Source organism: Xenopus tropicalis, chromosome 4, assembly GCF_000004195.4.
Source record: "Xenopus tropicalis strain Nigerian chromosome 4, UCB_Xtro_10.0, whole genome shotgun sequence".
NCBI classification, from domain to species: domain Eukaryota; kingdom Metazoa; phylum Chordata; class Amphibia; order Anura; family Pipidae; genus Xenopus; species Xenopus tropicalis.
Window position 1 is genome coordinate 71707678 of NC_030680.2, and position 23170 is coordinate 71730847.

A 23170-nucleotide genomic window follows, 5' to 3' on the forward strand; every position below is an offset into this window, starting at 1 on the left:
AGCATTGCAGCATAAAACATTGTTCCACAGATATAAATCTCCTGTAACAAAATCAAACATACATCCTAAATATCACATTGGGATATCTTTCTATAAATAATCTTTAGTCTGGATCACTCTCTGAATGTTTTGGTTCACATATGTTGCAAATAAGAATATGAAGTTCACATTATGGCCATTTTCCCATTCCCATTCATTTTTGCAAAATTTAGTGGTGTTGGTTCCCAATTCTGAAGGGCTCAGGGGGTAATAAATATTCAACTGTAAGACTATCATATCAAGCTTGAGGTAGCCTGAATTATCTGAGGCCAAGTCCTTTTTTTTATAACTCTTTGAAATCTATTTAAACTGTAAAGCATTTCACCTCTAAACATCCATTGCCATTCTCGCTTTATCAGATGTTTAACACTTGGTAGAAACTACATCTCCACTTGGCAGAATATATTGGAAATGTAATAAAGGGAACACTAGTCATTCATTTAACACATTCAATGTCTCAACTTGCTTTTGTTTTCCAGTATGTTTAGTGGAATAAAAATGTTTTACTATTTAATTCAAAAACTAAACATTTACATTAAAACAAATATGCTGCTGAAAAGTTGAAAATATTTACAATATAAAATAAATGAAATACCTTTGTAGAAGAAACTGAGTTTTGAGTCTTTAGTTTGTTGTGAAGGTGAAAATTTTGTAATACATATCTGGGAAATAAATTTGCCGAATGATGGAGCATCAAGTAGTTAAAAACAGTAACAATTCTTGAATTTGTGAATATCAGAGTTTTATAAATGAATTTGACATTTTATTAAACTCAAATGTTTATTTATTAATAAATTTTAATATAAAAACTTGATCAAATTTAACCATAAAAAGAACCTTGAATACATCGAATTTAGGTACTACCTATCATTTAAAAAAAAAAAAAAAAACATGTAAAAAGTTGAAAAACTCAAATTAAAAAGCAGCATAAATAAGGCAACTGCCATTGACTTTTTCATTAACTTTCATTAACTTTTTTTTTTTTTGATGCCGAAATTTCACATTCAAGTTTTGCCAATTTTTTGCACTAAATAAATATAAAAAAAATTCAAATTCATGAGTTTTAGTGTAAAAAAATCAAAACAAAGTTTTGAATTCAAGCATTGATATATGATCCACTAAGAGGCACATTTACTAAGGGGCTGATTTACTAAGACACGAATTCCGACCGAATTGGAAGAATTCCGATTGGAAAACGAACATTTTGCGACTTTTTCGTATTTTTTGCGACTTTTTCGGCGCCTTTACGACTTTTCGGAAATTATCGCGACTTTTTCGTTACCAATACAATTTGCGCGAAAAAACGCGAGTTTTTCGTAGCCATTCCGAAAGTTGCGATTTTTTCGTAGAGTTAAAACTTGCGCGAAAAGGTGCGCTTTTTTCGTAGCGTTAAAACTTAAAAGGCGCGACATTTTGCGCAAGTTTTAACACTACGAAAAAAATCGCAACTTTTTGCGCAAGTTTTAACGCTACGAAAAAATCGCAACTTTCGGAATGGCTACGAAAAACTCGCGTTTTTCCGCAAAAATCGTATTGGTAACGAAAAAGTCGCGATAATTTTCCGAAAAAATCGCAAAATACCAATCATTACGAAAAAAACGCAATCGGACGCATTCGGCCCGTTCGTGAGTAAGTAAATGGGCCCCTAAGTAATTTTAAGAAAAAGGCGATTTTTTTTTCCTTCTAGATATTTTTGAGATTTGTGAATGGGTTTTCGTCAGTACTCGATGTTTCTCCAAAAATAACTCCAATAATTTTTATTACTGTTAAGTTAACTTTTTTTTGCCAGACAAAAATTTGGCAGATTTGATCTGTCGAGTACCATTGAGTCCTATGGAGGCTTAGAATAGTAGAGGAATAGAATAGTCAATTACAGCCTGTCCTTGACATATTTTCAAGGAGAAGTTAATCCCATCAGTGTTTTCTGTTTCACCCAGGTTCAAGGAGAAGTTAATCCCCTCATTGTTTTCTGTTTTAGCCAGTTTCAAGGGGAAGTTAAACACATTATTATTTTCCAATAATGAGTGCCAATGATTCTAAAATTGCTACTGGAGCAATTCCCATTTGGGAAAAATAAAGAGGATTCATGGAAATAAATGTCTGTTTAAACTCATTTTTTTTTTTTCGAGTTTTAACAATACTTTCAGCTCAAAAAATTCAGGATTTTTTAATGTTGAAATTTTCATACAAACAATTGAAGCATTATCATGACATTTGATAACAATGATCGAGTTTAATTTCAATTTATACAATGTTTAGTTTATATGACTTTCAAGGCCAGAAAAAAAATAATTAGTAAATGTACTAAACTGTCCAACTTCTGTAGTACAGAGGGCTGGAATTTTTCTGAACTTCTTGTTGGAGGGCCAATAATGGAACCCTATTTTGACCACTCCCTTTTTAAACCACTCCCATTTTAAATCACACAAGAGCTGTTGCTCACTGCAGGGATATCAATATCACTTATATATGAATGAACTTTATTATGTCATATTAAGACATACACTTAAATCAATATGCACAGCAACCACCATTACATAATTAAACACATTAGGGACCCCCTAACAACTATTTCCAAACTCCCAGAACAAACCTCTGCTGGATTCACCTCCCACAGGTAGCATAGGTGAGGCAGATTTTGGTACACACAGGCAGCATAGAGCAGGGCAGGCAGAGTTTGACACACACAGGCAGTGTAGAGCATGGCAGGAAAAGTTTAGCAGCACACAGGCAGCATAGAGCAGGGTCGGCAGAGTTTGCCACACAGCATAGAGCAGGGTAGGCAGTGTGTGGGAAACAGGGAGAATAGAGCAGGCAAGGTTTGGCACACACAGGCAGCATAGTGCAGGGCAGGCAGAATTTGGCACACACAGGCAGTGTGAAGCAGAGTAGGCAGAGTATGGCACACAGGGTTCATAGGGCAGGTAGAGTATTGCACACAAAGGCAGTGTAGAGGAGGGCAGGCAGAGTAGGGAAGGAGACAGAAAAACCTATCATGTCTATGTGTCTATGTAAGTAACTAATCATGACCACTCCAAGATAACAGTTGGTATTGTACTAGTGACACAATGCTGGCACTGCATGAACAGTTGAACAATGCGAGCACTTGCAGTCTGAGGTCTTACAGGTGTGTACAATATATGGCCTTACAGGTGTGAACGATACATGGTCTTAAAAGTGTAAACAATACAATTTAAAGCTTACACAAAGGTAAGCAATTACAGCAACCAGGCTGGAGGCAGCCAGTGAGTGGGATGATATATATGCAACGATCATCAGTCATATGAGTTCATATTTCCAGCATGTTTATATGTTAATGTCTGCTTTGTTTTGAAGATAGAAACCATATTTTTGTCCATAACATCCTTTTATCTAGATTGTAGTAAAACTACTCTTTATAATGGATTCATTGCAAAAGACTTTTTTCTCTGTCAGTATGATCTTCTGCCAGCCATGTTATTATGTTCACTGCCAAGTCTCCAAATTTATGGTTTAGTGCATCATAGGACATTTTTTTTAATAATGTAGAGTTTGGGGCAGATTTATCAATTTGTGAGTTAAGAGCTCACATATAATAGTATACATACTGTATAAATACACTTCTAAAAATTCCATAGGAATGAATAGAACATGGGTTAGTTTTTATGTATTAAGCATTAAACTTACATTTTGACAAATCTGCCCCTTTATGTATGAAACAGGTATCTAATTTGTCTTGTGTTTCTTAACAAGAGGCACTTAATCTTTGTTATTATGGCACAGTTTTTTCCCCTAAAAATCTGTACATACATAGATTGAGCAGGGCCTTTTGATGCCATTTTTATTCTGTAACCATTGCTTGTTAAATTTCTGTAAGACCTCTGTTTGTTATAATTAATGTAAAGTGCTGAGTAAATTTCTGGCACTTAAATTAATTGTGATCAAGATGACAATACATACATAACATGTGATATCAAAAATGTAATTGATTTAGATTATATTTTGTTTAATAACAGTGTTAGAGTGACTCACATATCAGTTCAGAGACAGAGCAACATGAGAGACTTTCTAACACTAAAAAAGAATTTATATGTTGTAAAGGAAATGATCTTTTTAGTATTTTCATTTAAGTTAGAACATGCAAATATCACTATGACAGATGCAAGGAGCCAAATCATTGTTCTTATCAAACTTTATGGAACATTCTTTGTAGGATATAATATCTTGATAAGATTGTATCTCCAATTGGGAAGACATGTTGATTTGGATAATTGGCTTGGGGATTTTTCTGATCCATTTGAAGTCTCAAATTGCATTAGTTAGGCATGTCATAAATTATCACAACACAAATCACTAGAAGAACCATTTCTGAATTTACAATCAGCATCTGGAAAGAACTGTCTTTAGGGAAGACGAGAATGATGCAGCCCTGTAGTTTGATTCAGCATCATGCAAGAGTTATGGGAAAACTTAACCACACAACTCATTAAATTACTTCTAGATGCAGTCTGTGTCCGAATGCGGGTGTTGTCAGATTTTTGCTGTCTACTGTAACAAAACCATTCAGTGATGAAAAAGTCGATGGAGTTAATACTGGAGCTAATAATGAAGTATATGTGTGGTAACTGAATTACACAATGCAATGAACGATATACTAATAGATTTTCTAAACTGAAATACTCATGGTTAATTTTAGATGGCTGAAGATTATATGAACTCTATTGGGTCACTTATTTTAAAAAATCAAGCTGTTTTGACTCATTGGAGGTCATTGTAAACCCTACATTTTCCTACAATGTATATAAGTTGGGCACATCTCCTCCACACACAACACATCATTTGTACAGCATATATCCCCCCTGTTTGCCAGCAACATCACATTTCAATAAAACACACAGCAGCTTTCACCTATTTTCCCTCTGACATCATCAGTGACATTTACATCTGCAAACAGCACACCTGCCCTGTAAAGTTCATTCATTAAAGAATGCAGGCTTACACAAGCAGAATCTACTTTGATAAAATGTTCTGCTTAGATTAAGCGCTGTATTGATTATGGTGAGCTCAGGAGAAAAGGTTAGGATACACAAAACATGTTTCTCCAACAGAGTGTACGGCTAGAGCGGAGTTTCTATGGAAACCAGCATTGCCACCTCTTCATTGGCTGCTAGACTGGAGGATGTGTTTAGTAACCTGAGTTGAGAAGAACTGAGCATGCCCAGTAAGCCAACAGCCAAAGCAAATTCAAGAGAGGGGGCCAAGTGAGGAAGAGAAGGAATCCCAAGTAATAAAGGGGATGCGGCAGCCTTACTATTAACCCTTGAACAACAGGTGTGGCAGGTATTTAAAGATTTCAATACCAGGCTGTTTACTGATTACACTTTTTTGTGGGAGGTTTACATGTTTACCCAGTTTAGGATTTCTCATAAATAGCCTGGGAAATCATTTAGCATAGTTAGTGGCCATCTGCAATATTTTAAGGAACTGTAAGAAACAAGCATGGCAACAGCTGCTTCCCTATGAAAAATGATAAGTCTTAAACACAGGGATTCCCATAAAGAAATACAGAGAACTGCTGCCAGCATGTCCAGACTTTTTGATCACAGAATCACAGAATCATCTTTGTGTGATGTTTCTCTTATGTGTCAGAGATGACGAATGATAAGAGGATGACGTTCCCTACTCAGAAGAACTTACAACATATTTGGATAGCAGGAATAACATAGTTATGTGCAGAAATTTCCATTGCTAATGATGTTGCAGTGTATGGAGAAGTACATGTTATTTCACACTCATAACTTTCAACCTACAAACTTCATTCAGTAAAAAGATCTTGTGTAGTTATGATCTTGTAAATCTACAGTGTGAGGGAATTTGATGAAGGTGAATGAAACAATAACATATCTAAAAAAACAACAAATTCTTTTGACATATTCCCAAATGTGAATTTAAAAAGTCTGTTAACATGAAACCTTTAATTAATATCCTATTTGGATAGATCTTTGCCAGCTTTGTTTAAATGAAAATAGTCTCAGGAAGCATATAAAATGACACATAAATCAATCTTCATTTTTGATCCATCATAATCAGTAATTAATATCCAACAGATGATGACATTAATATGTGCATATTTAACAACCTTCAAAAGAAGTTTTTATGAACAGTCTGAATAATCAATTAAAGCTGGATCCAAATAGTTTAGGGAAAAGCCTTCTGAAAAAACACTTCTACCACTCCCCAAAAGCCATTAGTTTGTTAAATAGACAAACTCCATTTTTAACCTCACCCCTGCGTGTAATCTTTGCATTTGTAACATGTATGGAATATGGGGTGATAAGGAAAGTAAAATATAGAATAAGAATTTTGTTTCTATTTATTTTAAGCAAAGGGAACATGTAATGCATAGAGGCATCAACATGCAAAGTTGCAAAGTCCTTAGTAATGTTTTATTGAATATTTTATTTCAAAACAATATTTTTATTATCATATTTACACTTAAAATGTTATCATTGACCCATGGGTGAGACTGTAAAGCAAGTTTCAAAGTTCTAAAACATCATACATTCCTAAGAGCAACATTGTTGAAAAGAAAAAATATTAATTTAATGGTTTATCAATCAAAAATGTTAAAGTTTATAAGTTTATGGAGAGATTAATTTTTCACATCAATCTGTTCTGGCCCAAAGGCTCCAATAAATGCTTGTCACTCTCACCTGTCTGGCTACTTGAAAGAAGCCAGTCTTGTGGTGAAATTGCTAATTTAGGACAGCTCTGCTGGAAAATACATTGAGGGGTTGAACTTTTGATTTTTCAGTCCAAATTAAATAACCAATTTTAATTGGAAAGGTGCACTTGTTGGGGGACTGTAAAGACAACACTACTGCCTCGGGGTGAATAGTCAGTGTATCTGCGCAGGTAATCTTCAAATATACAAACAAAAAAAAGTATAGAAAAATAGTGGAATATTTCACGAAACATTATCATACAAATCCCATCTTTGTGCTAATATGTTCATCTCACAAATCCATCATACCTCACTTTCTTAATTTAAATTTACAGTCAACCCTATTCCTTAGGCTAATGTCCCATGGAGAGATTAGTCGCTGTGATTTTTAAAAAGTTCCAGCAACAAGTTGCATGTCGTTTCCTAACAAGTAATTACTAGAGATTTCCACTAGAGCAACAGAGAGTAGTATCGTCGGTTTAGGTACTGACAATTCATATTCTTCTCTATATAGAGACAAAACGAGGGACTTGTCGCTGGAACTATCTTTTTAAAAATCAGGGACATTAGTTTAACAGAGCAGGAAATACATGACAAGGGGACTCCTCAATTGACCCTTCGCCTTGAGGCACACCACTGAACCCCCTTGTTAAATACCTTAATGAAACACCAGGAGACAGAGGTGGAGAAAATGGCCACAGCATTTATTCACATTTTATCAAATAAATAGGACCTTGCCAGCCTAATCCAAGGCAATATTCTAAAGCCATAATTCCATAAGAGGTCGCTACTATGCTCTGCCGTTCCTCGCTGAAGACTTGAATGAATATTAGACTGCCTCTACCTACAGAGAGGATGGCCCCAAACTCTGCTACCAGCAGGAGCTGCATTACCAACCATGAGAGAAGTTCAGCAGCCCTGCTGCCGGTCCTGGATCTGCAGTGTCGCGATGATAGGAAATCCAAGCAGGCTGTCACCTAGCACAAGCAGTAGTAGCGTCTGTATCTATCAATCCACCGTGTAGTCACAGGAGAGAACCTCCTTTCTCCCTCTGCTAAAATGACCTGTGCAGTACTCTGGCAAGGTCCTACTGCTGCTGTGACAAATAAAACTTAAAATATATTAACATATATCCACTGTTTTGATCCAGAGGAAGGCAAAAAACCCAACCTGAAGCTAGTGCCAATTATGCTTCAAGAGGGAAAAAAATTCCTTCCTGACCCCCTTGGCGATCGGAAACATTCCCTGGATCAAGCAATCATAGGTAACATGAATTAAATACAATGCTGACTCTCAAGTTTATACCGTATAAAGATACAGAAAGCACAATATAGCAATGCATTCAGGAAAACATCCACATTCAGTTATTAATAGATAATATGAAAACAAAAAGAAGAGAAACTGCTGAGATTTTGCAAAATTTGCAAAATATGCAAAATATGCAAAAAGGGGGAGGGTGGGTGGGATGTTTTTACCTGCTCAGAAGATGCGGAAGTGAGTGCTTCTTTTTCTGACATAACATCCCTCTCATTTTCTCCGCCCCCCAGGCCGGCTTTCTCCTGCCTTAACTCTTTCCTTCTCACCTAATTACAGTTGAACCTAGTTCTGCCAATCTCTAAACATAAACCAGTGTAATCTGGCTGCTGGTTATTCAGATCCCTTGTCATGCAGCCCCTGCGCTTATGGCTTTCCTTTCCAGCACCATATATTTCAAATCTGAATCAGTAACACATTTCTCCACAAAATGATTTGAGATGATGTTGAGCTTCTTTATAGATTATCTATCTTGTGATAAATGTGTTTATGCTGGGGGTTTTCTGGAGTAAGAAGTTCAATGGAGATCAGGAAAACTTTGAGGCTTGTATTTATCTTGATGGGGTTGGTAGAAAAAAATAGAGAAGTATATTCGTAGGACTGAAAAAATAACTTACTGGGAGTTCAGAGTAGGTCAGCTCTAGGAACGGAAACATTGATCTAAGTGCTCAAAGACGGAGGCACTATTTTTAGTTTATGGAAATCAAAAATTTGACATTTAAGGACCAGAAACATAACTTGCTATGTGGGCTGTTGTATTTTAACGTACATTTTTTTATGCTGTTTCTTGGAATAATGCTTCAGCAACCAAGGGTAATCTGAAATGTTTAAAATATCAGATGTTTGTTTTGTTACACATCTTAAAATGTATTATTTTTCTGCATCTCTGTACAATAGTGTTTTACTTTAAAATACTCTGGTCTAGGTCTGCAATGTGGCTCTACAGCACATAGCTCTTATGTGTGAGCAGGAAAAGCATCTAACTGGCAAGAATATAAGAGATATGAAGGTGCATTTACTACCTAGATGCAATGTGCAATTTCATAAACAGCATCAGCATTTTATTTTCCCACAATGCACTGTTTTTCCCACAATACCAGTAACATTAGGGAAACAAATGGACATTTCATATAAATGGAAGCATCTGCATTTGCTAAGTTTGCCTGGCTGTATTTACACTGTTCGGCATGCAAGTGGTATATGATCCCCATTCTTTTGGCAGCTACGCCCTGGTTAGGAGGTTGTGGTAGCTCCAGCTCCCCTGTGTCAATAGGTGCAGCAGTGCCTGATTTGGAAAAGAAAGCAGTAAGGGCTGAGCAGTGCTGAGCACAACTATATATAAGAGGTTTTAGGTGCAACTCACTGTGGGGAAAAGCACAAGTTGCCTACTGTGCTTGTGGATGTAAATAAGCCCTATGGTTTGGCAGATAGAGCTGCTGGTGCAGAGAGTCAGGGGCACTGACAACCCCATTGGCAACAAGCAATGGGTGCTGCCATGTCGCTCCATCCATGCTATAATCACAGGACCAACCCCAAACAACAGACACGTGACAACCACATGTCTGCTGTTCATGCCTGCCCCTCAAATCTGCCATCTTATATTCCATTAAAAAATATATTTTTAAACTTATATTTAGCTGAGTAAAAAAGAGCATTTTGTTTATAGCAGCAAAAGCTACCTAGCTAATAACTAGCTCATCAAACTGTGTTGCTGTGAGGAAATTCTCAAACATGCACTGCTGTGGCTAAAAAATTGTTAGGGATCTCCCACTCTAAACACCTTCTGATACTTCCAAACCAACACCGTCATGCACTGGTAAAATAGTCACTGCAGGAACTTATTCTGACAGCACAAAGCTTTTGGTGAGAGCTTTGTAAATTCAGCTGAACTCTCTGCAATATATTTAATCAATATAGAATGTTCCCTAGAACACTGTGACATCAAATTAGCTCTTGTTGCTACAGAGAGCATTGCTAGAATAAAGTGTCTCTAAAGGAAAGATTTTGATCTGGCTTTTAAAATAAATCCCAGGAGCAGTGAAGGCTGGGGATAGCTATACGCTAGTTGTGCCATGCATTTCACACAATGCATATTGCACGTGCTATTAAAAGCACTTTTGGATTGTAATTACTACTATTATATCCAACTTTTGCTTTTCCTCTGTATTATAAAATCTGCTACTGACAGACTACTGATTGGTAGAGCTAACTTTTCTAAACACTTCTGAATGAAAAAAATATCAAAGCAAAACTGAGCTTTTTTACTTTTTCAATATATATTAAATATTATTATATTTAATATTTATATATTGTGACAGAGTGTTTGTAAGACGTGTGTGTATTTGTCTAACAATTGCACATTTCTGTGGATTTATGGCTCATAATATGGCATCTGAGGTTTATCTGAGGTTTATCTGAGGAGCAAAGAGTTAACTAAAATTCTCTTGGCCAGATAACTGCAGTGCAGTTGCAAAGTGCGGAGCTGCTGCACATACATAGGGGCAGACCTAATACCTGGTTTCTCTGCCCTGGATGTAAGATTCTTGAGTGTGAGAAGTAAAGTCATGAGTCTGAGAAGCCTGAGAAGCCACAGGACCTTCAAAATTTGAGAGACCAGATTTCACACAGCTTATTTACACAGTTTTCTAGTGTTATTTGTTTTGAAAGTGTATAGTGTCCAGGCCCAGACTGGCAATCTGTAGGTTCTAGAAAAATGGCAGAGGGGTTGCAGTAAGATGCCCCCGGGTCTGGCAGGTTTGGGCCGACCTTGGCGCATCATTTGCAGGTCCTCACACTGCCAACTTGTACTTCTGGCTTGCGGATTTATATGCGCATGCCTGCTCTGCCCTGCCCCTTTTGTAACATCATCAGCAGGGCAGGCATGGCTCTATAAATAGAGGGGAGAAACGGGTTGGGTAGGGTTTCAGGCAGGGAGCAGGCAGGTTAGGGTTGGGTGCGGGTCGAGTTTTTCTCAACTCACACATCACTAATATACAGTCACTATTTAGTGAGCCTGTGGGGGCTGTTTGGGGCTTCGTGTACTTGAAATGCCAGGGCATGTATCCATGTCCAGGCCTAATAATGTCAGTATTTTTTGTAGGTGCTTGGGCAACAGGCCTTCGCCCCATGATAGACAGGGATGCCACCTGAGTATAAGTTAGAACCAGACAGGCTTAGGATTTTATTTTCTGTATCTGCTGGGTCATCTCCTGTATCCATGTATTAATTTCCTCCAGACAGCATTAGGGCATTTGCTATTTTTTCTTGGAGTTTTTTTTAATTTGCTTTTCACTCCAGATGAAGGTTTCTGTGTGAGACCGAAATGTTGAATAATAAATCTTTCTATTTTTGCATTTACATTTTGTTTGCAGGCCCCCGTTTATATGGCTTTGTTAACACCTTCCACACAAATAGATATTCCTTTTTTCTGGTTATTTGATCCATGAGCTGGATATATAGACATCAGAGAGCACCACAGCTTCATTGTAATCAGCTTGAAAAAGGAACTTCACTAACCTTCACAATTCTTTAAATCCTATAACTGCATACTAGCACCCAGGTTTTGTTGCTGCAAATGGTGGGCACCCTTTGGACTCTATATATATATATATATATATACACTATATATATATGTACATTTATGTGTGTGAATATTCCCTAAATATTATTATTGTTGCAGGAATAACAAAACCCTTTAGGCTGTAACAACGTGGTTACCAGAAGTGTAATAAATAAACTTACATATGCAACTTCTGACAAAGCAGCTAAACCTCTTTGTTAATATCACAGGCAAAACTGTGCCTGACTGAATCCCTATTAAAGACCAGTCCTAAATCCCTTTGGGAATAGTGCCAAATGGTCTGGTCCATTCCAATTCATGAAGATCTGTCATAAAAGTAAGATGGCTGTCACTGTTCTGTTCATCAAAAAATTGTTGTATTCTGGTTTAAAGGTTAATTTCTTCAATACTGTTTATCTTTTTGGTCATATTCAATTTATTTTAGTTGATGCTGTTTTAAGACAAATTACATGTATATATTCACTTGACTAAGCATATTCTCAAGATTAGTTCATATATAGAATGTCTCAGATCAGCGAATGGCTGGAAAAGGTTGTAGAGATGAACAGAATCAGGTTGAAGCAGCTTCAAACATTTGCAGGTAAAGTTCAAAGAGGACAATTATCTCCTTTGTGTATGGCTCCTTCAGAGTCTCAACAAGTAAACGCTTAGCTCATTAAATTTACGATATATAAACAAAAATAAAACTGAAAAAATTAATGACTTTTCAGAATGTATTGTATGTATAATTTTATTTATACTACTTATGTCGTAAACTGTACAGCAGAACAATAAATGAATAGAACCAACAGGGGTGAATACAAAAGTAAGTAAATACAAAGTATACATTACATTAAATATTTTCTAAATGTTAGGGATGAGCGAAATTTTTCACTAAGTAGAGAAATTAATTTGTCAGAGAAATTAATTTGGCATCTGCAAATATTTTCTCAAAACACCCATGGACCCCGATGTATTTTGCACAAAAAAGGCCATAAATTCCAATGTATTCTGCATAAAAAAGTTGTGCCAAATTCGCAATGAGGAAAATACCCATAGACTCCAATGAGTCAGAAAAAGTCAGCGTTAAAAGAAAGTCACTGTGAAGTACAAGATTTTTGAATATTGGAGAGATTCACTCATCACTACTAAAGTTATGACTTTTCGAAAGATTTACTATGGGGCACATTCATGAAAACGGGAGTTTGAATCCTGAATGGGATAAATTCGAATTGGATACAATAGTTTCTTAGGATCGCAAATATCACGAATATGATTACGAAAAAATCGTATTAGTCTCGATAATATTGTATTGGCGATCCGAAAGTCACAAAATTTTCGTATCCGAACAATCGTAAAATGCAGGAAAACCTTTCCGACTTTGATCCTTCTGTGCATGATTTTGGAAGCCTCCCATAAGAATCAATGGCACTCTGCAGCTCCAACCTGGCCCAAGGAAAGTCACGATAAAGAAGCTTGAATGAATCCGAAAACAATACGATTTTGTCGCACAAATTTTGTCGCAAAGTATGAAAAAGTCACTGAAAATAGGCCGATCGAACGCTCGGAGCGTTCGTGGATTAGTAAATGTGCCCCTATGTGTCAAAATGGCTAAAAATCCAACAATTCACCAACTAAAACTTGCTAAGATCATGTAGAAGTCAGTGGCAGATGCCCCTTCCCTTGGAGGATCCTTCTTTGCTTCAAGGTTTCAGATTTTTGATTTTTTTTTGCGTGTCAATTCGAAAAAGCTGTTTTCATGCAACAACTCGAAAAATTCTCTGTGACTTTTCTTGCGTGGAGTTTTTCAGTTCAGACTTTTTAGTAAATGTAAGACATTCATGAAAACAAGTTTATTTGAATTTTTAAAAAGAAAAAAAAATGAGTAATGCTTTAGTAAATCAGTTGCTAAGTGTTAAAGAGACAAACAAACAAAGGAAGTTGCTGCCCAATAGAGCATAGTAAGCTCAAATACACTGATGATAGAGAGGGACCCACAGTGATTTTCAACATGTGTCTCTGCTTCATTCCCTGAAACATAGTGGTGGTACAAGCATTTACACAATAGTGCAGCTTTGTGCTGTGTTTTCCTGAGGAACCAATGCTGAAATATAATTATAATCATATCCTGTTAGCCTCAACATATTTTATTAATCAAATAAAATCATGATCCCTAAAGCCTACCAAAATTTTAAACCACAGAGAAGAACAGTGTCCCTTTAAGAAGTTATTTGTACAAGTGCTTAGAGCACATGTTAAACCCGTTAGACTTAATTGGCTTACTGCGCTTTCTTCCTCTTAAATCTACAGTATATCTACATTCTAAAATAAGGTTTAGGATCTTAGTGTAGACAAACCAATTGTGCTTACATCTGTTCAGGCAAAGGTTAAACAGTTAGTTATTTGCTCTTTTTTCGTACTTAATAAGCTTAGAGCTCATCATTCCAAATGCACACTGTGTCTAGCACTCATTTTAGCTCTTTACATCTTACTGTAGGGTCATGAAAGCTGCCGCTGTCTGTCGAATGGAAATGAGGAATCTCTTTTATTTTGTGTTTCTCTTGTAAAAAAATATACCACTCTGATTTTTTGTACAAAAGTGTAGTCAATTGAATTAACTATTTATTAACAGCTCACTGGGTACTTGCTTTCTTGTGGATAGGCTTTTTATGCTTTCTTAAAATCTCTGACTTTAGTTGTCTCAGAACCCCCCAGGGTATTTGTGTACATGAAAGCATTACAAATAATCCGAAAAACATTTCCCTCTCTGTGGTGTCCTCTATCATTTTTTGATCTTTGTGCAGTTACAGAACATTAAAGTTGGTGAAACTGAGCTTAGAGTGGTAGAAAAAGGCTGTTTAATACTCATTCTGAAACTCAGCATTATAAGCTTAGCATATATTTAATGAATGGAATGGACAATATTAGATAACTAGAACTTCAAGATTGGAGTGGAATGGGGCTTTTTTAAAAAAAAATAGGACAACAGTGATTTTAAGAATATGGTAGCATCATAATGAACAATTGGTAATATACTAGGAAATATACTTTTTGCACCTATCAATAAGGTTTTATATTATTATTTTTAAAAAGAATCTATGTGTGATACAGCTAATAATTGTGATATAGTAAAAAGGAAGGAAAATGTAAATCTTGTGTAAATAGTGATGTGAATACATTGGCATGTGACTGCCATCCTGATAGCATGGTTGTTATATATGACCCCTTGGAATCTAAAGGTCATCATTTTTCAAATTTGCTGGTGTGCAGTAACCCATGGCAACCAATTAAATGGTTCCATTCACTGTTCTACCTGTAGCTGGCTGAAAAAAGCAAATTGCTGATTGGTTGCTATGGTTTGCTGCCCAGACAAATCTGACTAGAAAAAGTAGGGGAAAACACCACCCACTATGTCTCCACTGACCCTTCCAAAAAGTAAATTGTGGCAAAAAAGGGGAGAGCATGTCAGAGTGATAAAGATTCTGATCTACAGTTGCAAACTGGTGCACCTGAAGCACTTTTCGCTCTCAATCAGAGCTTTATCAAAAGCAGGACCAGCTTGAAGCTGTAATGATTGATACTTTTTAGCCTATATATATATATATACAAATTGTTTCCTGCAATTTAATAATTTTTGAATTTGGGGGTAATTTTTTGAGCATGTAGGCTGTGAGACGCATTGCTAAATTTACTTTATCATTTTTAACATGCTCTCCCAGTGGAGACGCTGAGACACTGCTCATTTTCCAACAGCGTACACATCACTTGGAGGCTATCTTTTCATGATTTATGACATGCTCCCTTCTTTCTTGCTGGAATGGGGTCATGGTGGGTTTAATATGAGGTATTAGTTTTTTAATTAATCATAATAAAAGTTAAGTTCTATTATTAAAATATTTGCTCTCAGATATGTAATTTCCTAATGGGGAGGTGCAATTAATTGGGTTGCTTTTCTGACTTCTGGCTTCTGATCATTTCCTACACTGGTAAAATTGCCCAGCATTGATAATAAGCCTCACTGTGTCCCTCAACCTGTAACTATCCCTTTTGGACTTTGGTATAATTCCTTCTAGATACGGAGGAAGTTAAACATTTACATCCACTAGTACTATAGATCCAAGACTAATTCATTCAGAAGTAAAATAGAAATCAAGTCACAGGCTGTGGTTAGGGCTAGCCTAAGAAATAAAAGGCAGATACTTTAGCAAGAGAAACCAAAAATGTCAGTGAGAATCTGCCCTAGGTTTATCCCTAAATAATCTGCACCTAGGGCAAATACTGTGTTGAATAAAATCATCAAACAAGATATGAACATAGCTTCAAAGCTTTAGCTAGCTTCCTTAAAGTAGAGGTATGGTAGAGAACCAAAAAGAAGCAAAAGTCCCAAGCTCAGTGCCCATGAAAGACAGATATTGAGGTTACACAGGTGTATGTTACAATGATCGTATCGCTCAGTGTAAACAGTAAAGACTTTCATCCAATTAGTCTGACAGAGTAACTGGTCAAATCGACTTACTTGGTCTAACTGAATCAATTGAAAGTCCTCAGTGTGCATAAAGCCTGAATCAGACAGCTGCATTAGTTTTATTAATGTTAGGCTAGAAACGTCTGGAGCAAACGTTCCCTTGTATGCCTTTCTTGTAACACAGTTTAGTAATATTTAATGTTGCCTAATGGCATCTCTGTCACACATGTCTGTTTAGCTCCATGCACCAGAGAAGCGATTAGAAAATATATAATGCTGATAATTATATCTCTATATTTTCCACGTCATCAAGCTTTTCTTGCTCAGTGCAACCCTTCCTTGTTCTGTCATATCACACTGCCCACCAGTGTTTTCAGCTGTGATAAGCGTACAGGAGCCTTTGTTTGGCTGCCCCTCATTACTTACATGAATTATACAGAGCAATGCATTTGAACAAAGACTAATAATGTCTTCTGTGATAACAGCAGAAAATTCAAATATTTCCCTGAACGTCATTATTTTCATATAAATAGCCAAAGCTTGGGGCTTATCAGTATACATTTAACTATGTTGCAATGATGGACATTTTTGAAATGAAATAGGTTTCTAGGTTATAGAATCAATGCATATAAAAAATATCAACTTTCCAATATAAATAGGACAAAAACAAAATGAAGTTAAAATGATTACTGCGGAACTCATAGTCCAACATAAAATATTAACATATACATAGTTTGAACTAATAGTAATAATAATAATAATATTATATTAACATTATAAAAAGGACCCCTAATCAAATCTAAGTACGCATAACAATACATATATTTACAACCTTCAGTAACAGCACCTAAGGTTTTATAGCAGTGTTATGTGAGATGCTATAGCAATTAAAACATATGGCATGCTATTACTTTTTGAAAATGCTTCTTTTCTTTTGCTAATTAAAAATACACATCTTAAAAACAGATTTTGAATCAAATCACCACAGATCCAACATTTTCAAAGCAGCTTAAGTCAAGAACTAAAACCTAGAAAATTCTCCATCCCAGAGTATCCCATATTACTAATATTAATGTGGAAGTGTGGAATAATAATGAGGAATATCATTATATTCCCCTTATGTGACATTTGTGAAAACATTTAAAAATAATAGTGACAGGCTGTGACCACAATGCTAGGAAGCCCTGTACTTCGCATCTTCCCTTAGCACTCCTGCAGTTGCAACTAGGCTTTCGTAAATAGGCCTTTTCATCTAATATAACTCATTTCCTTTATACTTTCCATTAATCAGTGTTGACCTGAAGGAAAAAGGAGCACCAGAACAAGTGCATACTAGTGGGGCAATGTATTAAAGGTTGAGTTTTTTTTTAATCTTTCTTACTGACAAAGAGTTCTTGAGAATTATAAAGTTGGTTTTTCATTATAGGAACCCTGTGTAATGGGTGAATTTACACAGTTGGGAATATTCAAGCAATAAATAGTAAATACTGAGAATGAGAAAACATAACCATCCACAACATCACTCGCATGAAATTAGGCAAAAAAATAAAGAAAGAATTTAAACATTTTTATAAATCTCCCCCTAAATTGTAGATCTTTTTCCTTACCAGTTTACTGTCCACCCTTCTAGTTATTTGAAATGTTCACTTTCATCTTATTTGTTTGCTTTACTATATTGGTTTCACAACTTCTTTTTTATCACCTCCTTCCTTTCCTGTAACCTACATTCCTTGTTATCTTCTGTTTCCCCACCTTTGTTGGTCACCATTTTTCTCTACTAATCTCCTATATTCACCTATGATATGTTCGTGTGTCTCTATAAATCAACAATTTCTCTCTATTGTTGCCTTTCCTAAACTTCCTGGGGCTCATTTACCAATGCATCGCAGTGCTGTAATAGTCGCAGAGGCAAAACTTTTGCCCTGCGCATAAGCATATTTAACAGTATAGCGCAAACATGGTCGCTTAAAGTTTCATGGGCTAGTTTTGACGCAAACTGCTGCGCCATACAAACATGCACATATGATGGCGCAAACCTGCACATATGATGACGCAAAACTTGTCATAAATTATGTGCATAGATGGCGCAAGCTAATGCTCTAATAAGCCCGTACTAACTACGTGCTCCCTAACTTACCAACCCAGTCAGTTAGTTGTTAAATGGAAAAAAGATATGAAAGGCTCCATCACATTAACAAGAGAAACTGCATTTATAGATTAGAACAAAGTAAAAAAATGGTAAATGTTATTAAAACATTGTAAACAAATGAACAATTATATTTTTATAATAATGCTAATTAACATATCATAAATCTGAGAAACATTAACATGGTTTTATTAATGGCATACCTAAATTAGTCTATCGTAGCGCAAATCTGCGAATATACTAGCGCAAATGGTGAAGAACGCGCAGTCAGAACTACGCCACAAATGAACAGGCGTAAAGATTTCAATGCAGCCATGCCGGCGCAAATCTGCCCCTATATACGCGCAAATAGCACATATATAGGCGCAAAGTGCACACTCACGCAAAAATCGGGCACTTAAAACACGCCCCTAGCCACACCCCCAAAAAACACGTTGTTGCTTGCGACATTATTGCCCAGTATTTGCGACATGTGCATAAAAAGAACTGGCGGAAAAATAAATGAACCGACGCAATGTAACGCATATGCAATTGCGTGTGCACACAAAATGGCGCATAATCATAATTGCGTCGGTTTGTGTGCTGCGATGCATTGATAAATGAGCCCCCCTGTTTTTACATAATTTTTTCCCCTTTCCCTTGTACCTTATTTATATTTGTTTTTGTTTCATAATTTGACCTCTTTTGTTTAAGTCCTTTACCCATGTGCGAATACCTATGGTAATCACATCCTCTAAAATGGCAAGGCCACTAGAATGCTCAGAATTCCAGTGTCTTTTTTATCATTGTTTATTTGCTTCTATAATATTTGTCATTTCTATCATTATCTACTTTCTATGGCTTAAACCTTACCTGCAGCAATTGTGTTCACCCTGGCTTCTAGTTTCTACTCTTTGGGGCAATATAATAAAAGGCACAATGTTTGCCCAGGTGTAATAACCATACCAACCAATAAGATATTTGCTTTTAAACAGGTGATTAGTAAAATGCTATCTCCTGCTATAGCTGATTAGCCTTGTAGAAAAGATTGCATCTTTGCACTGGAATTACGTAGCCCTTTAACTTTCACCACTTATTAACTCTCCCTACTTTGCTTTCTTTCATTTTTACACTTTATTTTATTTATTTTTTGCCATTTTCATTCTTCAAAAATGTCCATTTAAACCCACCAAGATGACTGCAAGGCAAGTAATAGTCAACTGCCTGTAATTTTCTCAAGAAGCCCAGAAATTTGTAAAATAGCAACATTTTGGCAAAATTTCAACAAATTCATTTCATTAATGGCCCTTTTTTGCAGCATTTTTTTACACACCAAATACATTGGAGTCAATTGGGTTTTTTTTCTTCTGTTCTCGTGCCAAATGTATTATAGTCAATGGGCATTTTATGTCTCACATATTTTCTCATGCTAAATGCACAGGAGCCAGAGAGCATTTTTTCTTACGTTTTTTTTTTTAATAATAAACATATTTTTGTGTAATACATGTTTAATTTTTATTCTCTCAATAAATATTCATTTTCTTTGAAACAGAAATGCCTCAAGTGACTACCTTAAGTGTTTTTTCAAAATATACCAAGCAGTTTGATTTACTTTGCACTCATTTAATAAATGTTGCCTATCTGACTTTCATCCCTGTAATTTAGTTAATGGCCATAAATGGAAAGAAAACCCCCTATAGAATAATGGGTATATCAAAATAGTTTTATTGGTAGTTGTGTATTGTACAGTATGTTGCTAGTGTGGTCTTCTAATTTATCATTAAAAATGACAAACATACCCGTTGAGACCTACTCTTTTGTATTCTTAAGAAGATTGTCAGTATCCTGGATTGAAGGAGTATGAATTATTAATGAAGCTCTGACAATGCTTGTGTTTCACCAGACAATACTGGTGCAACAAATTGCCCATTATAATTCTTTCATTCTGCAGCTTCTGAGTAATCTAGCGAGTGCTGCAATTGTGTGGGAGATTTGTGATGCCTCTGGTTTCTGTGAATTCCCTTTGGTGTTCAGTACCAATACAAATAAATGGGCCCTTACTCCAAGCCAAGCTGCCATAACAATATGTGGCGTGAATAGCCAAAAGCAAGAAGTGTTTACAAAGGAGAAACAACTTGTCAAACAATGTGAAATATATGCTGTGTTACCAGATGTGCTGTGGCCTAAATATGAAAATTGTCAAATATTTAAATCCTCAGGGAATAGAACTGCACAGTTGATGACTGCCGCTGTACTAAAGCAATATTTAACTTAGTTCAGCTATAATTTTTCCTGGCATAGAAAACAAATCTAAACAAGCTTACACAATTTACAATTCTAGTTCTTTTAATTTTTTAAAGTTTTTTAATTTGCATAGTTTTCATATTTTTATGAAAAATGATGTGAATATATAAGGATTATGGGAACTATCCATTAATAGGGAAAGAAAAAAATACACAACAAGGTCCAATGTATCTCATAATGCTCTGTCTGTGCTTTGATTCAGTGTAACAGTTTTTAATCAAAGTAATCATATTCTAACTAAGATTTTTGTTCTTAATGTTTTGGCAAGCCCCCACTTGCCCACACCGCATGACTTGGGAAGTGAAATGTATTTACTGGCTTCTGGAACTTTCCCCTCTCTATTCATACAGGCCTGTGTCAAGCCTGTTCTTTAAAAGGCCATACTAGAAACATGCTGTCTCGCTTATTATTGTCTTGTTTCCTTTCTACCACTTCCCTCTAAGATTCTAGAACGTATTGTGTTCTTCAATATTAAAGACTTTCTACAAAACCATAATATGTTGGACTCAATGGTTTCCGGCCTGTACGCACAAGTGAGACTGCCTTGTGCAGAGTTACAAATGATCTTCTGGTTGCCAAAGCCAAAGGCTCACTTCTCTATCCTAATCCTCTTTGACCTATAATCTGTGTTTGATATCGCTGGCCACTCCATCCTGATGCAAATTCTGGGTAATCTGTGGCTAATCTTTAACTCCTCTCTCCTTCTCTGACCATATTAACATCACTGTCAATATTCTTACACAATTCACAATGCACAATGTTCCTATACCATATTGCCAAAATCCATGCCTTTCATTCATCTGCAACAGCTAAGACGCTTTGCATGCTCTCATTCTTTTCTGACTAGCCTATAGCAACTTGCTTTTAACTGGCCTCCATAGCTTCTCTCCCCCTTGTAATCTGTACTAAAGTCTGTACTATATTCTGCTGCCAGAATTCTCCTTCTCTCATCCAAGAGGGTACAGGCCCCTTCCCTTTAGAAATCCTCATCATGGTTTCCCTTAAAACAAATAAAAACTTACAGACTAACCTTCAAAGCCCTTCATTCCTCTGCACCTCACTACATCTTTTCTCTTGTGTCTCCATGCATTCCTGGTCAATTTGTCTGCTCCTCTCACACTCTTGCACTCCCCACTACTGTTGCTCTTTCTCACCTTAAACCTTTTTGTTTTGCTTATCATTACATTTGGAATGCCATCCATGAAATCCTCCCTCAAAGACTACCGCTTGGAGCACTTGCGTAGCACCTGAACTGGGAACTGGCAGTTATATTGCAGCGTCAACCACTTTAACCTGCAGTACTTAATGGTCTGATATTTGTGTCTGTAAGTTACTTTTCCACTTTGATTGTGAACTCTATGGCAGGGACCTAATTTTTCTTGTCTCTTTGACACTTAGCACTGTGGAATCTTTAATGTAACTGTATGTAATATTTATTTGTATTTAATATTAAAATTACCCCGTTTGTTCTATTAATTAATTCTGTATATTGATGTATACACTAGATATGTAGCAAAATAGAAATAGAAATATATATACATAAATAAATATTACTAGAAAAATGTCTTCCTAGCTCCATAAACTGTTTACATTTAAATATTCTAATGATTTAAAACCTTAGTGTTACACCAAAATTATCTGAATGACTAAGTATACCACATAATAAATAATGGGGAAAAAGTTACTGTCACTCGAAATGTTTCAAAACGAAACATTGAAAAAGAAAATCAATAAAGAAATACAATATCATGCAATTCATTGTCATTAATTATGGCACTCTGATACAAATTGACACAAGACAAAATATTATACATACAGTATGCAATTATATTTACATTTCTAAAATAATTGTAAGCCAGAAGGGCAATCTGTGTTAGATTTGGGGTGATTACTCAATGGTTTGGGTAGCCCTATATATATCTGTAAACTTAGCTAACCAGAGATTGACCAAAAGAGATGGAGTTGAACCCATAAAAAGAAACCTTATATTTCACCTTATACATTTTGAGAACCAATTCTCAACCACCAGTTCATACTATTGGACACTGCATTATAACATGAGCAGTAAACTGCAATAGAGGTGATGTCAAGAGCAGAATAAACTTAATTTAGAAGGGTAAAAAGTAATAAAGACATATTTATTTACAGGCAAACAAAATGTTATTCGCCTTTGGGATTTTTTTATTCATTTAGTATTAAAGTGTAGGTGCATGCATGTACTGATGTGTGTTTCTGCAATTGTTATACAGGATTTTGTTTTCATCTTATACAGGATTTTGGTTCTTAAATACTTAAATATTTATCATTTGGTCTGTTTTAAAACATTGTATTGGTGATATAGCAAGTTCAGGCAGAGTAAAGACCAGGACACAGACTTAAGGTCAGGACAGCCAAAAGTCTCTTATATTAAAATTGCTTTTATTATACAACTTCAATAACTACACAATGGTAGCAATGTTACAGACCTTTGGACAGGCAACTGTTTGTGTACTCATAGATACTGTATGTGTGTACGTTCAGTTGACAGACCTGTCTCTCTGTGTCTTTTGAAATACTAACCAGGCAGGGTTTTAAGAACTACTCAATAGCCAGTAGCACTCAGCCAGTAGTACTCAGCCTGTAGCACTCTTCTACTGGTGCCTTCAATGCATTCCCTGCGGG